Source organism: Protopterus annectens, chromosome 3.part1 (genome assembly GCF_019279795.1).
Source record: "Protopterus annectens isolate FY-2018-M chromosome 3.part1, PAN1.0, whole genome shotgun sequence".
Taxonomy (NCBI): Eukaryota; Metazoa; Chordata; order Ceratodontiformes; family Protopteridae; genus Protopterus; species Protopterus annectens.
The window spans coordinates 872930085-872943576 of NC_056732.1; positions in this window are offsets into that span (position 1 = coordinate 872930085).

Below are 13492 nucleotides of genomic sequence, written 5' to 3' on the forward strand. Positions count from 1 at the left end.
TGTAATAGCTGCACAGGTGCATAGTGGGGTACTATGCAGTCTGTCAGGTCCATGTGTAAGCACAACTACAGTGTTCACACTAGTGGCACCTCTCCAGGGTAGTGTCCTGTGAAGAGCAGAGCCAGGTGCCACCTCCACCACTGCACAGTACAGCCACTGCAGTGATCCCAGGCCTACATGTGTCTCCCAACCACCAAGGGAGGTATCACATGAACAGTGCTACTGAGTGTCCCTGCGTGATGTACAGAGGACTTATGTTCCACAGCATGGTGAGTGTCCTGTTTGGGAATGTAACCCAGAAGCACATCCCACTCATTGTGGCGTGTGTGCACATATCCATGAGCATGTTGCTCACAGTGGCCTCTGTTTATGTTGCGTATGAGGAGTATATCCATCAATAATGTTGTGGACATGGGCCCTGTCTGATCAGCAGAGGTCACCCCTGAGTATGTAGTATGCAAATGTGTACAGATGTGGTGTCCATAGTGCAGCCACATATTTAAACTGTCAGAGCTCAGTAAACATCATGGCGTGTTAATGTTGTGGCATGTAAAGCTGTAGCTGTTGTGTAAGGTACACCCTAAATGGGGTGGTGTACCCTTGAATGTGTGTAGATGTCTTGAGTTCAGAGGTACAATGGGTGCCTATCTACCAGTTACACATCCAGTACAGATAGTTGTGGCCACGTAGGAGGATATCCACGCCACAGTGGCAATACGGTAACCACAGGAGTGGGTGAGACATATGTGTGTACTGCAAACATGTACAATGTGATATGTATGTAGCGGACGACCATCCATGTGATAGTCAGTGGGTGAATGGTGTAATGCAAAGGTGATGTGCATGCAACTTATGTCATGCAGCTTGATGCCATGATAGTCATATTATGTATCTGTCACAGCGACACCCGTATAGTTGGAGTCAGTATCAGCTGGTGGAGCAATCATGGTGCTTGGTATGTAGGGGTTCTAAAGCTAGGCAGGGAAATTCCCCTTTGCCAGCCTGTTCCACAGGAAAGCATATACTTAACATGAGGGGCCCTATGACTGAGGACTGTGGTATGCCAAAGTACCTGACATGTAGTAGGTACTATGGTATGCTGGCCTCACTGTGTGTCCTGTCCATGAGCCACATAGCATAAAATCCTGACACACGGGGTACGATGTGCAGGTGGATGTGTATGTTGTCAATACCAGAATGGGGAATGGTGCTGAAAGGCAATGAGAGGACAATATAGGATGTGTGGACTCCCATACCATCAGCAACTGCCCTGGTAACTGTATGAAAGGAGTCCACCATGTGTAGAGGCCATGCTCTGGCCTTAACACGCCCAACCTGGGTGGCAGCAGTGGACGGGAGACCAAGAATGCCTCTGAGAATGACATCCTTGATGATGTGCCCCATAGCCATGCAGAACAGTCCAGTCAGGTGTGTAGGACTATAGTCCCACTCGTGCAATGTGGTGCCACCTGTGTGTAGTGTGATAAATGCTGCTGTGTGCCATTCAGGGTCTACAATGTCTGAAACAAGGCTATTACTGAATATGGTGACCTAGTGGGGAGACAAGTAATTCAGAGGTTGGTGGACCTCACAGCCTGGGACGTTGGAAGGTGACATGGGGCCAGTGTCCCAGGACACATAGAGTGTAGGTCAGTACTGTGTAGGTGTGACCACAGGGACACCACAATGTTCATGTATGGATTGCGGCCCTGTAGTGAGTGAGAGGGTGTACTGTCAGCATTGAATCCATCCTCCAGCATGCTGCCAACAATACCTGGGTCTGCAATGTTCCTGAGTGACTGTTGTATGTGAAAGCAGATGTTGGTGTTGCCATCGAATACTGACATACCACCATAATGCCTGGTGGTACACCCCGGAATGTGTGGCAGTCATGTTTACGTAGCTAGTCTTGGAGTATGTGATGAGGGACACTGTGGCCCCACCACGGCTGACCACATGGGAATGTACACCACTGTGCAACAGCCTACACCTGTTGTTGTACATCATATGACCATGGAACATGACCACCAGAGTGGCGTCTATCTGGTGTGTACCATCATGGCTCTGTGTGGAATAGCATGATCCATGCAGTTGTGTACATGCTAATTAAGTGCACTGGGGTATGTGTCAGCATTTGTATGTGCATTGTCCATCTGCACGGGTGTCATGATGTTAACAACCGCTGTCAGCAGACATCTGTAGTAGGTGTAGTAGTACACATGTACTGTGTATGCCTTGATGGGTGCGTTTCCGGGATGTGGCTAACAAGGTAGATTAGCATATGTTCGGAATCCACCAATGAGGGGATAACCCCAGGTGTGTAACACCAGTCACATGGTGGTAGTGTTCATGCCAAGGGTAATGTAGGTCTTTGAGGTGGTGTGTATGTGTTGATCCAGCAGAGTGGAGTGTATGACTCATGGATGTGTCGGTACATGAGTGGCTATCCCAGTGAAGTGTGGGGTAGTGTCAGTCACACATCAGTAGTAGCTGAGGCCCACTGTCCACTATACTACCATAGAAGGTATGTTACCTGTGGGGTATGATGTTGACTCTGTCGCTTGTTACAATGTGTATAGTGGTCCCGGACACAGTTAGTTGCACGTGAAGCACCTCTGATGCATTGTGCTAAGCAACTTGCCAGGATGTGTGCAAAACATAGTGGGATATGGGAAACCCTCAGCTGTGGGTGTGCTGGTCCAGGTATGTGCCTGGAAGGTATGGTCCGTCTATAACCTGTCATTGCAGGTGTGCTCTGCAGAGCCTACAGGCAGGTCCCAGACACTGCAGAGATGTTGGAGTGGTGCATTATAAGGTGTGCCTTGCCTGCGTGCGTCACAGGGGAAGATGCAAGCAATGTGTCATATGACCCCATGTCGCGCATGCCAGTTACCGCCCTGCCGGTGACAGTTATTGGAAACTGTGCAGGACAGGCAGTATAGCAGCAGCAAGAGCCTAGCATGTGAGCTGTACTCCCAGGGCCGATAGGTGCAAGTCAGCTGTGCCACAGCATTGTGTTTGACCAGGACAGTCATAGCGGACAGATACCACATGCCTGTGGAATGACAATAGGAACATAGGCAACTGTTGAAGTGACACAGTCGGTCATTGTACAGTGGTATCATGTCTGGACAAATGCAAAATGCTCCCCAGGGCTAGGCCCACACCCTCAGGGCTATAAGACTGGTGAGCTATTGCATGTCCCTGCACACGTAGTCTGTGAAGTGGCATCACAGGGCAGTCACACTAACATGGCGAATGACAGACATATCGTACCTGGTGAGGTGTGGCATGGGTGCATAGGTTATGTTGCAGAAGCAGTTACCCGACAGCAAGATGTAAGCGACTACGCCTGTGTAGCCTGCTGTGTGGAACTGCAGTGTGACACCCTACAGAGTCAGCTATGACTGGTGTGTTGTGAATGTTATAACACTATTGGCTGTATATGGTGGGCACACATGAGTCTGTGGGCTATAAGCTGGTGATGTTGTCTTCCATGATGGGGGCTACCTCTGGTGCCTACAGTGAGTATGGAGACGTACTGCACAGGTTGTCCTCATAGGTGTGGCCAGTGGTGTAGATTATGTGAGACTATGTGATGGGTGGGGTGTGTTGCGAATGTTAGACATCCCCAAATGACTGTCAGGTGCAGTCAGGGTTGGCGACAGCATTACCCCCAGCCATAGCTGTCAGCCTCCTGTCCCCAAAATGAGGAACATTAGCCCTCATACAGTGTGACAAATGGGCGAAACGTGGAACACTTACAACTGGCTTACTAACAGCTTCAACTAGGAAGGGCATATGATGGCTAAAATAGGCTGGTCTTACGTATAAAACAGATATTCCAATGAATTACTATGATTCTCATCTATCTAGCCATGGCTAGCAGGTAAACTATGTACAACAATAAATGTGTGACAGACCCTTCCAATTTGGAACCTTGAGGAACATGCACCTTTTAGAACCCCAAATGAGGTTCCCGTAATGAGGTACACCCTGAGAGCTATGGGCCCAGCACGGCTGCAGACATGCATCCCCAAGCGCCCAGGCTGTAGTGCCGTATGTTGGGAAGTGAGCATTGAATGTGTACACGAGACAATTGCTCTATTGCCACATGTACGACATATCCCTCATATAGACAGGCAGTAGCACTGGTACGTGACAGTTGGACATGCCTGCATATACAACCATGTCCCACAGGATATGTGCGTTACGTGTGTACAACAGCTGTCGTACCTTAAGCAAGCTGGGAACTGTAGGACAGCCAGTGTACCTGTGGGAAATGGTGTGGAATGGGCGCTATAGTAATCATTAGCTCATGACATGCTCACATGTTCTGAACAAGTGCCTAGCATGACCATACAATACAGATAGGGTGTTGGATAATATCAACCCACAAGTGGTGATGACAGTCATTTAGGGTGGCACCGCACTATAACCTTGCTGAATATGGTGTGCATGTCCATGAACCATTAGCACTGTAGATGTTAGCAGTACAGCTGTACAAGATAGCAAGGATATTTGATTACAAATACCTTTGCATGTCACAGGTGTGTTCCACCAGTGGCCTGTTGACAGACCCACAACTACAAAAGGTGCAAGAGTGACATGTGCACAGCACATCTGTGCCAGATACAGTAGAACAGGGTTAATGTGTTGTACCCCACCCTAATTGTAGCCCATACCACACACACAAATGTTAGGCATCTGTGTATGTAAGGCTGTGAATGGCCATGATCTATCAGTTTAGCTGTGTCAGTGTTGTGAACAACATACAGAATGGGCTGTGTGTGTGAGGTGTGTGACATATGTGCACAGTCTGATGGATGATACCAGCAGTGTCACCGCTAGGTGAACATCCCTGTACCCATAAACTGCTACCTAGGCTGTGGTCAACATTATGGACACTGTGTAAGGGATGGTGCTGTGCAGTGCACCCCTGACATGGTGACATCTCCAGGCCCCTTAGGTAGTCATCTGAGGTACCCATGTCATGTCAGGGTGCCATCCATGAGCACGGAGATCAGTGACCAGGCATATACAGCACTGTGGTGACCAATATTGGATCACATACCACCTGTAAGGGGTAATGGCTATGTATGGATGTGTGATAACAGCCTTATCAATCCACACCTCCACTATGCAGCATGCCGTCTACCTTGCAGAAGGACATTTGCTACACCATGATGATGGACATGCTACATGTCCATATCCTGATCTATATGACATATGTCATGGGAAGCCACCATCCTAATACTAGGCTCGCCACAGGCTGGACAGATGCCTGTGCCATATATGAGACATACTCCCTCCATACCATGCAATCTTGTCCATCAAAGCTGCAGATGTCATCCGAGTCATACATGGTGTGATGGCCGCATGGTAGATGTACTATCAACTGACTGGATCAGTAATGTGGCACTGATGCAGCTTGCGGTGGCACAATGGACGTCTGTAACAGCATGGAAACTGTGCCCGCACATGCTATGGTTGATGACCATCCCTGCGAATGTCATCTGACTATCCATTGTCCCATGTTTATCACATGTGTAATACAGGCGATCCGTGTCAGGATGTTGAACAGTTGTACAGTGCTGTGTAGATGTATATGGCAATATACATGCATGTACAGGTGTCCATGCGTATCTGTGCATTGTCACTGCTCAAGTCCATTCCGGCTGTGTCTGTGTTGATATGTGACATATACACAGCATCCAGGTCAACAGTAGTACTGTGGACGCATCGAGGCATGTGCAGATAGGTAAGAACACAAGTGCAGGCAAATAGATATGCCCACAGCAAGACAACATTTACATGGAGTATGAACACTGTAATGAGGTGACACACATATATGGTGATGATATCCAATGCATAATGGGTGTGACATGTGTGACACAAACACGTCAGTCGTGTCAGTGTCATGGTGCTTTGCAAAGATAACTGTGCAGATGCAGTAGATGTCATAGAAATGTATGTGCAGCAGTATCTCTGTACATCTCTGAAACTGTGACCTGTCACCATCATTATGCTTTACAGATAATGCCCCATACACGCCTCCCAGCATACACCCACCAGGAGGATGATGTCCTCATTCCACAGCTACATGACAACTATGACTTGTTGTTCAGCCATGTGCCACAGCATGCCCAGCAGCGGGATGACCTGTGGCATGATCTACGCAGGAGGGTGAACAATGTGGGTGGCCATAACCGCACCTATCAGCAGGTGCGCAGACACTGCACAGACCTGATACGACATGCAAAACAGCGTTCCACTGCAATCTCCAGGGAACAAGGTGGAACAGGTGGTGGCCCACCAACCCAGCCCCCACTCACACACACTGAGGAGTTACTGGTCAGTCTGGGGACACCCAGGGAACAGCATCCAGAAACACTAGCTGCCATCGTGGAGGTGGGTGTCTCCCAACCAATGAGCCTGGAGTTGCCTGGTAAGTCAGTAATGAACATATGCATGAGGTACAGGCAGGGTTGTCAGGGGCTGAATCTGTGCCAATGGTTACCATCCCAGCTATGTCCCCTTTTTCCCCGCACACAGTTCTGCCGCCAACACATACCGCATCACCGGTGGCCATAGAGGAAGGACAGTCAGCGTCTGTTGGCATGGAACAGGAATGTGTGGTGGCTACAGAAGGTGTGTCTACACACCATGGTGTCAGTGTAATGACTGCAGATGTGCCACACAGGCATGTGGCCGGTGCTGCTCGTAGGAGGACCTCTGGCAGACATGCACCTGCAGGACAGAGTGCAGCAGCTGGTATCACCAGACGCATGTTCCAGACACTAATGGCGGCACAGGCACATGCTGAACGGCAGAACAGAGAAGGGTAGAGGCTGCAGGGGGCTGCTATCCATACCCTAAATGACAACATCCAGGCATTTACAAATGCTCAACAGCAGATTACTAATGTTCTGGATAGGCGACTAGGGGAAATGGTCGGAATCCTTGACCAAGGCATGGCAATCCATGAGCGGGAGCTGTCTGTGCTGGCACACCTGGTAGGAGGGAGCATAGGCCATGTGGACGTAGGCCAGCAACACCACCTAGTGTAGGTCGACGTGAGTGTGCCACCTCACATGCTCGCTCCCATAGTGCCAGTAGCAGTAGCAGTGCAGCTGCTGCTGCGCTGTCAACACCAGGACACAGCAGGCCAAATGGACGTGGCCCTGGACGGTCTCAGTGGGGACACGTTTCCAGCGGACATGTGTCGTCGGACAGTAGCCACTCTGTACCTCCACCTTGTAGTGTCCATGCAACCCCAGGCAGGCACAGGTCACATGGCCGTGGACGGACACAGTGAGCTGTACAGCCTGCACTGTACAATCTGGGGCTGTCAATTATACCCCGTGTAGGCATCACAAATGGCAGAACTGTGTACACACATACACGCACACAACAAACACAACTGTAGGGCTCCACAACATCCACATGCATTCTGCATAGACATGTCCAGTCAACTCACTGGCCCTTACACACACACATGATGTTATCCATTGGTGCAGCCTATGCCCCTGGCAAACATATCACCCTGTGCATATGATGAAGCCTGTGCCGCATCCCTGTCATCCACACCATCAGTGCAGGTTTATGCACAAATATTCTGATGCACAGGGTGAACAGCATAGTGAGAGGTGTATGTAATACCTGTGTATGCATAGTGAGGGATGTGTATGTTGCAGTGGTTGTGTGCAGCCTATGCCCCTGGTAAACATATCACCCTGTGCATATGATGAAGCCTGTGCCACATCCCTGTCATCCACACCATCAGTGCAGGGTTATGCACAAATATTCTGATGCACAGGGTGAACAGCATAGTGAGAGGTGTATGTAATACCTGTGTATGCATAGTGAGGAATGTGTATGTTGCAGTGGTTGTGTGCAGTCTATACCCCTGGCAAACATATCACCCTGTGCATATGATGAAGCCTGTGCCGCATCCCTGTCATCCACACCATCGGTGCAGGGTTATGCACAAATATTCTGATGCACAGGGTGAACAGCATAGTGAGAGGTGTATGTAATGTCTGTGTATGCATAGTGAGGGATGTGCATGTTGCAGTGGCTGTGTGTGAATACTGAGTTGTGTATGTGACATAGGTTGTGTACTGTCGACATGCACCAGTCACACCATGTAGTGCAGGTGCAGCATGCATTGTGATGTGTTCACGGTATGTGTCTCGTTTACATCTGTAGCACCATGTTGGTTGTGATACCCTGGTTCCCTCCTATGGTGTACTTGCATGTGCCTACAGGTGGCAGTGTTTGCAGTCCCCCATGTGTAACTGTGGAGTACACACTGGCACATCTGGCAATATCAGTATGCTACATGTACCTTCATCCTGACTTTTGGACACACAAACATGACACAGATGTCCACAGATATACTGCACCTGATGCATGTGGTCGGCGCCACAGGTTACACTGGACAGAGACGTGACATACATAGCAGGACACATTACAGGTATGGTGACATGGTGCAGGGGTTGTACACAGCGGCCTGGCCAATGATGATGTGAGGTGTCACTTGGTAGCTGGAGGCCACACTATGCAGCAGTAGGACCAAGTAACAGTACGTGAACATGGCCGCAGTCACGGGGTGTACACCACTATAACGCACACCCCATAATGTTCAGCTGGGGACCCTTGCCTGTGTGGTCATCACCCTCACAGTACCATGCACCCACATGATGTGTCACAGAGAAGGGACATGCACAGGTAGCCAGTATGGCTGGGACCTATGGCATCAACAGGGTTGTGCAATGCATCACCATTACGGGTTAGTCAACACGTGGGGCCAGTGATAATTTCCCACCGTATATTAGCATACACACTCACACCAAGCACCAGACATACATACAGACACACACACACTGTGGTGACCACACATGTGTATATGGACAGCCGATGTGTGTGATGCACCTCACCGGTGAATGTCATGCTTCCCACACTGACGTACGTACAGTTCTCTACAATGGCGTACAGGGATGTGTAGTAACTGGGACATATTCCCCGTTATATGTGGCATCACTGGTCACACATTCGGACATACATGGCAGGGCTGGGGATGATACACCAGCCATATGATGACACATTTGATGGACATGCAGCGGTATTTATTGCATTATGTGTACCAACGCTATATCTAGCAAATGTGCTGCTATATACACATGAGAGGGTGTAGGTGTTACAGGTGCCATATGACATATAGTTTTTAACACCTGACCACTGTGTATGCATTATGTCAGCACCATCACGTAACAGCGACATAGCGTACAGTTAGCACATATCATAATAGGATGGTGTGTGACACAACTGTGAGCCACCCCCTGCACACTTACATCTAGTCAGGTGGTTCACCATGTTATGTACACACATCCCTCCATACGTGCTGTTTGTATGTCACCGTATACAGATGTCAATGATGGGTCTGAATTGCGTCTGCATGTCGTAGGTAGGTGCAACTATGTTACGGACATCGGCCACTGCACATGCATGTTTGCTGCATGCACAGTACAGATGTCACATGTGTCTCCTGTTGCCATGTTTGTATGCATTGCAATAGTTGGACATGTATGTTGACATACATAACACATGGACTGCAGTATGATATCACGGGTGTCACAGGCGACCAGTACAAGGGTATGTGTCCTGGTCAACACTGCTACCCCCTGTAGTGTGAGCATTCAACAGACATGGGCCCACATTCAATTCGCATGTGTAGCACTGATTAGGCCAGTGTTATGCATGAGGTACATCAAAGACCATGTATGTATGTGTTGTGTGTGCAGTCCATGCACACATCCACACAATCACATGCATGACATACCCAGACATGTGTTCATTGGTGTACAGCAACAGTCAGGTGTCACAGCTGTGTAAGGGCCATGGTATGTCTTGAGCCAACCTGTTCATGTATACTGGTATCATTGCAATGGATAACACCTGTTGGATCCCTGTTGGTATGTGTGTACTCTGCACAGCTGGTGTACACCGCTGTACAGCCCAGTGGTCATGTGTCACATGGTGTTGTTGGATCGTAAGGCTGTGTAGTGCTGCACCAATGACATGGTGCTGACTTGACAGCTACAGTGTACACTGCAGTGTGTACATGTGTGACCTGCACCTGTGACAGCTGTGATGGCAGCTGTGTGTGTACAGGTCACTGCATGTGTGACCGCCCTGTGCGTGAGGGTAGTTATACCTTACTGTGCCCTTCTGTGTGTACACTCCATCTGCATGCAAGATTGCCCTTTGCAACAGCCAAGTGTGTGAGCATGCCCAGTATGCCGTTGGGTAGATGGATACACAGTACATTCCACACTGCGCCCCTCCATGATTAGACTCCATGTGCAAAATTCCACACTGCACCCCTCCGTGATTAGACTCCGTGTGCATGCAAGATGGCCCTTTGCAACAGCTAAGTGTGTGAGCATGCCCAGTATGCCGTTGTGTAGATGGACACACAGTACATTCCACACTGCGCCCCTCCATGATTAGACTCCATGTGCATGCAAGATGGCCCTTTGCAACAGCTAAGTGTGTGAGCATGCCCAGTACGCCGTTGTGTAGATGGATGCACAGTACATTCCACACTGCGCCCTCCGTGATTAGACTCTGTGTGCATGCAAAATGGCCCTTTGCAATTGCTAAGTGTGTGAGCATGCCCAGTATGTCATTGTGTAGATGGACACACAGTACATTCCACACTATGCCCTTCCATGATTAGACTCTGTGTGCATGCAAGTTGGCCCTTTGTAACAGCTAAGTGTGTGAGCAAGCCCAGTACACCATTCTGTAGATGGACACACAGTACATTCCAAACAGACATGTGATACTAAGCATGTGGGCATGGCCATTGACATCCTGTATAGCCATGGTGGTCATCCAGGCACCAGATGTCCAATTTCAATGTCACGATGGATGCCTACATTGAACACACTTGTTGCTCTCTTGAAGGGTGTACTGTCTGTGGCACATCCCATATCTATTCAGTGTTGTTCTGCTCCGTAGATATTTAGTTGGCCTGTTGACAGCACTGGCGTGTTTGTGTACGTCTACCTTGGGACGGTAATATGCTTTCAGACCGCTCACTCTCTAAACATTCCCTATCGGCATCTTTGCCTTTGCGGATGATGTCACCCACCTAGAAGTATGCCTCTGGGAGAGCTGTGTTCAGTAATCTCGGTAGCGCATTCTGTAAATGCGTAATGCTGTAATGTGTTAGAGGAGGTAGGTGTGTGTTCAACTCCTGGCCCTTCCAAGTGTGTGTGTGTGTGTGTGTGTGTGTGTGTGTTTCCAGCTGCCTGGGGACACAGTAATGCTTTTAGATGCCTCACAACACATACATTCCCTATCGGCGTCTTTGCCTTTGCGGATGATGTCACCCACCTAAAAGTATGCCTCTGGGAGTGCTCTGTTCAGTAATCTCGGTAGCGCATTCTGTAAATGCGTAATGCTGTAGTGTGTTAAAGTAAGTAGGTGTGTGTTCAACTCCCAGCCTTTCCAAGTGCGTGTGTGTGTGTTTCCAGCTGCCTGGGGGCACAGTAATGCTTTTAGATGCCTCACAACACATACATTCCCTATCTGCATCTTTGTATTTGCGGATGATGTAACCCACCTAGAAGTATGCCTCTGGGAATGCTGTGCTCAGTAGTCTCGGTAGTGCGTTCTGTAAATGCGTCATGCTGTAGTGTAATAGGGTAGTCATGTGTAGGTTCGATTGCCAGCCCTGCCACCTGTGTGTGTGTGTGTGCATGCTCCCATCTGCCTGGGGATTCAGGTTATGCTTTTAGATGCTTCGCAATACAGATGTATCCTGCTGACGTTTTTATCTTTGCGGATGTTGACATGCACCTAGTAGAATGCCTGTGTGTCTGCTGTGTTTAGTAATCTTGGTAGCATGTTCTGTAAATGCGTCATGCTGTAGTGTGATAGGGTAGTCATGTGTAGGTTCGATTACCAGCCCTGGTGCATGTGTGTGTGCATGCTCCCATCTGCCTGGGGATTCAGGTTATGCTTTTAGATGCTTCACAATACAGATGTATCCTGCTGACGTTTTTGTCTTTGCGGATGTTGACACGCACCTAGTAGAATGCCTGTGTGTCTGCTGTGTTTAGTAATCTTGGTAGCGTGTTCTGTAAATGCGTCATGCTGTAGTGTGATAGGGTAGTCATGTGTAGGTTTGATTACCAGCCCTGCCACGTGTGTGTGTGTGTGCATGTATCTCTCTCTCTCTCTCCATATATATATATATATATATATATATATATATATATATATATATGTAATCTATTTTCTGCCCATAACTCTGCTCTTGCATGGACAGCTGACTGTTTCTTGCATCGCATATTTGCATAGCTTTCACATACCAATGGGGTATGTTGCAACTCCCAACATTGTCCATGCAATGTCCGTGTTACGGGCGGTGTTACACACCCTTGCAGGCGTTTGCTGCATATCTTGGCAAACATCTATCCTTGCTGTACTCTCACTGTACTCATACAAGCCGGAGGCTTCATGTATCATGGCATAGTTTTGATGTGTGTATGTCTATTTGTGCTGTGTGCATGGCTCTGGGTATGTCCCACTATCATCATTTCTAAAGGTGACAGCCCTATAGGTTCTTCATGTAGACTGCTGTGTCATTGACATGTCAGCACATACCTGCTGACAGTACTGCATGTCCTACTGCAGTGCATTTCATACCTTCTGCATTATCTTGCTGTCAATATTGCTGTTTCCTCACACATGGATCTGTTTCTGTTCATACCACTCCACCTCCTAGAGCAAGTTGCTGGACAAGGCCTTATCTGATAGTGGGACACATAGGGGCAGTACTGACATGTTGCTCTTACAAACGTAGATAGTTGACACAATAATAGGTTTTGCATTAGTATGGCTTTTCTGTCGGATTTGGTGTCTTACTCACATGTTTGTCATTATTTCATGTCTTCAGTTATCATGAAAGTGCCAGAATGTTACTGTTGTTACGTGGAGCACACCAAACATATGAGGCAGAACTATGCACATTCTACGTAAATCTGTACAGTTGCGGAGTATGTGTCTGTAACAAAATATCAACTTTCTGACACCAATACACACACTGTATGGCGGCATCACAGGCCACATGCCATTACATTTATATTGCAGGACACACCCACTCAGACAGTTGTATTCCTCACACAGGCCAACAGCTGCTTATCCACACTAACTGGTCTATCATGTACCGTATGTGTGCACCGGTATTTGCGCTTTCCATCAGTGGCAGAGCTCACGTACGTGTCTGGGGGACTGGACATTGTTATGGTGACACTGCATGACACCCTGAGGGACACATTACTTTTGTGTCTATTAAACTTCCACATTGACATTCACAGGGCATACGTTTATAGGTTCATAGGTTCATAGGTTCATACTAGGCTATCTGCCCTAGGGCATTTATAAGCCTAGCCAGAATGTGTTTGGCTTTCACCAC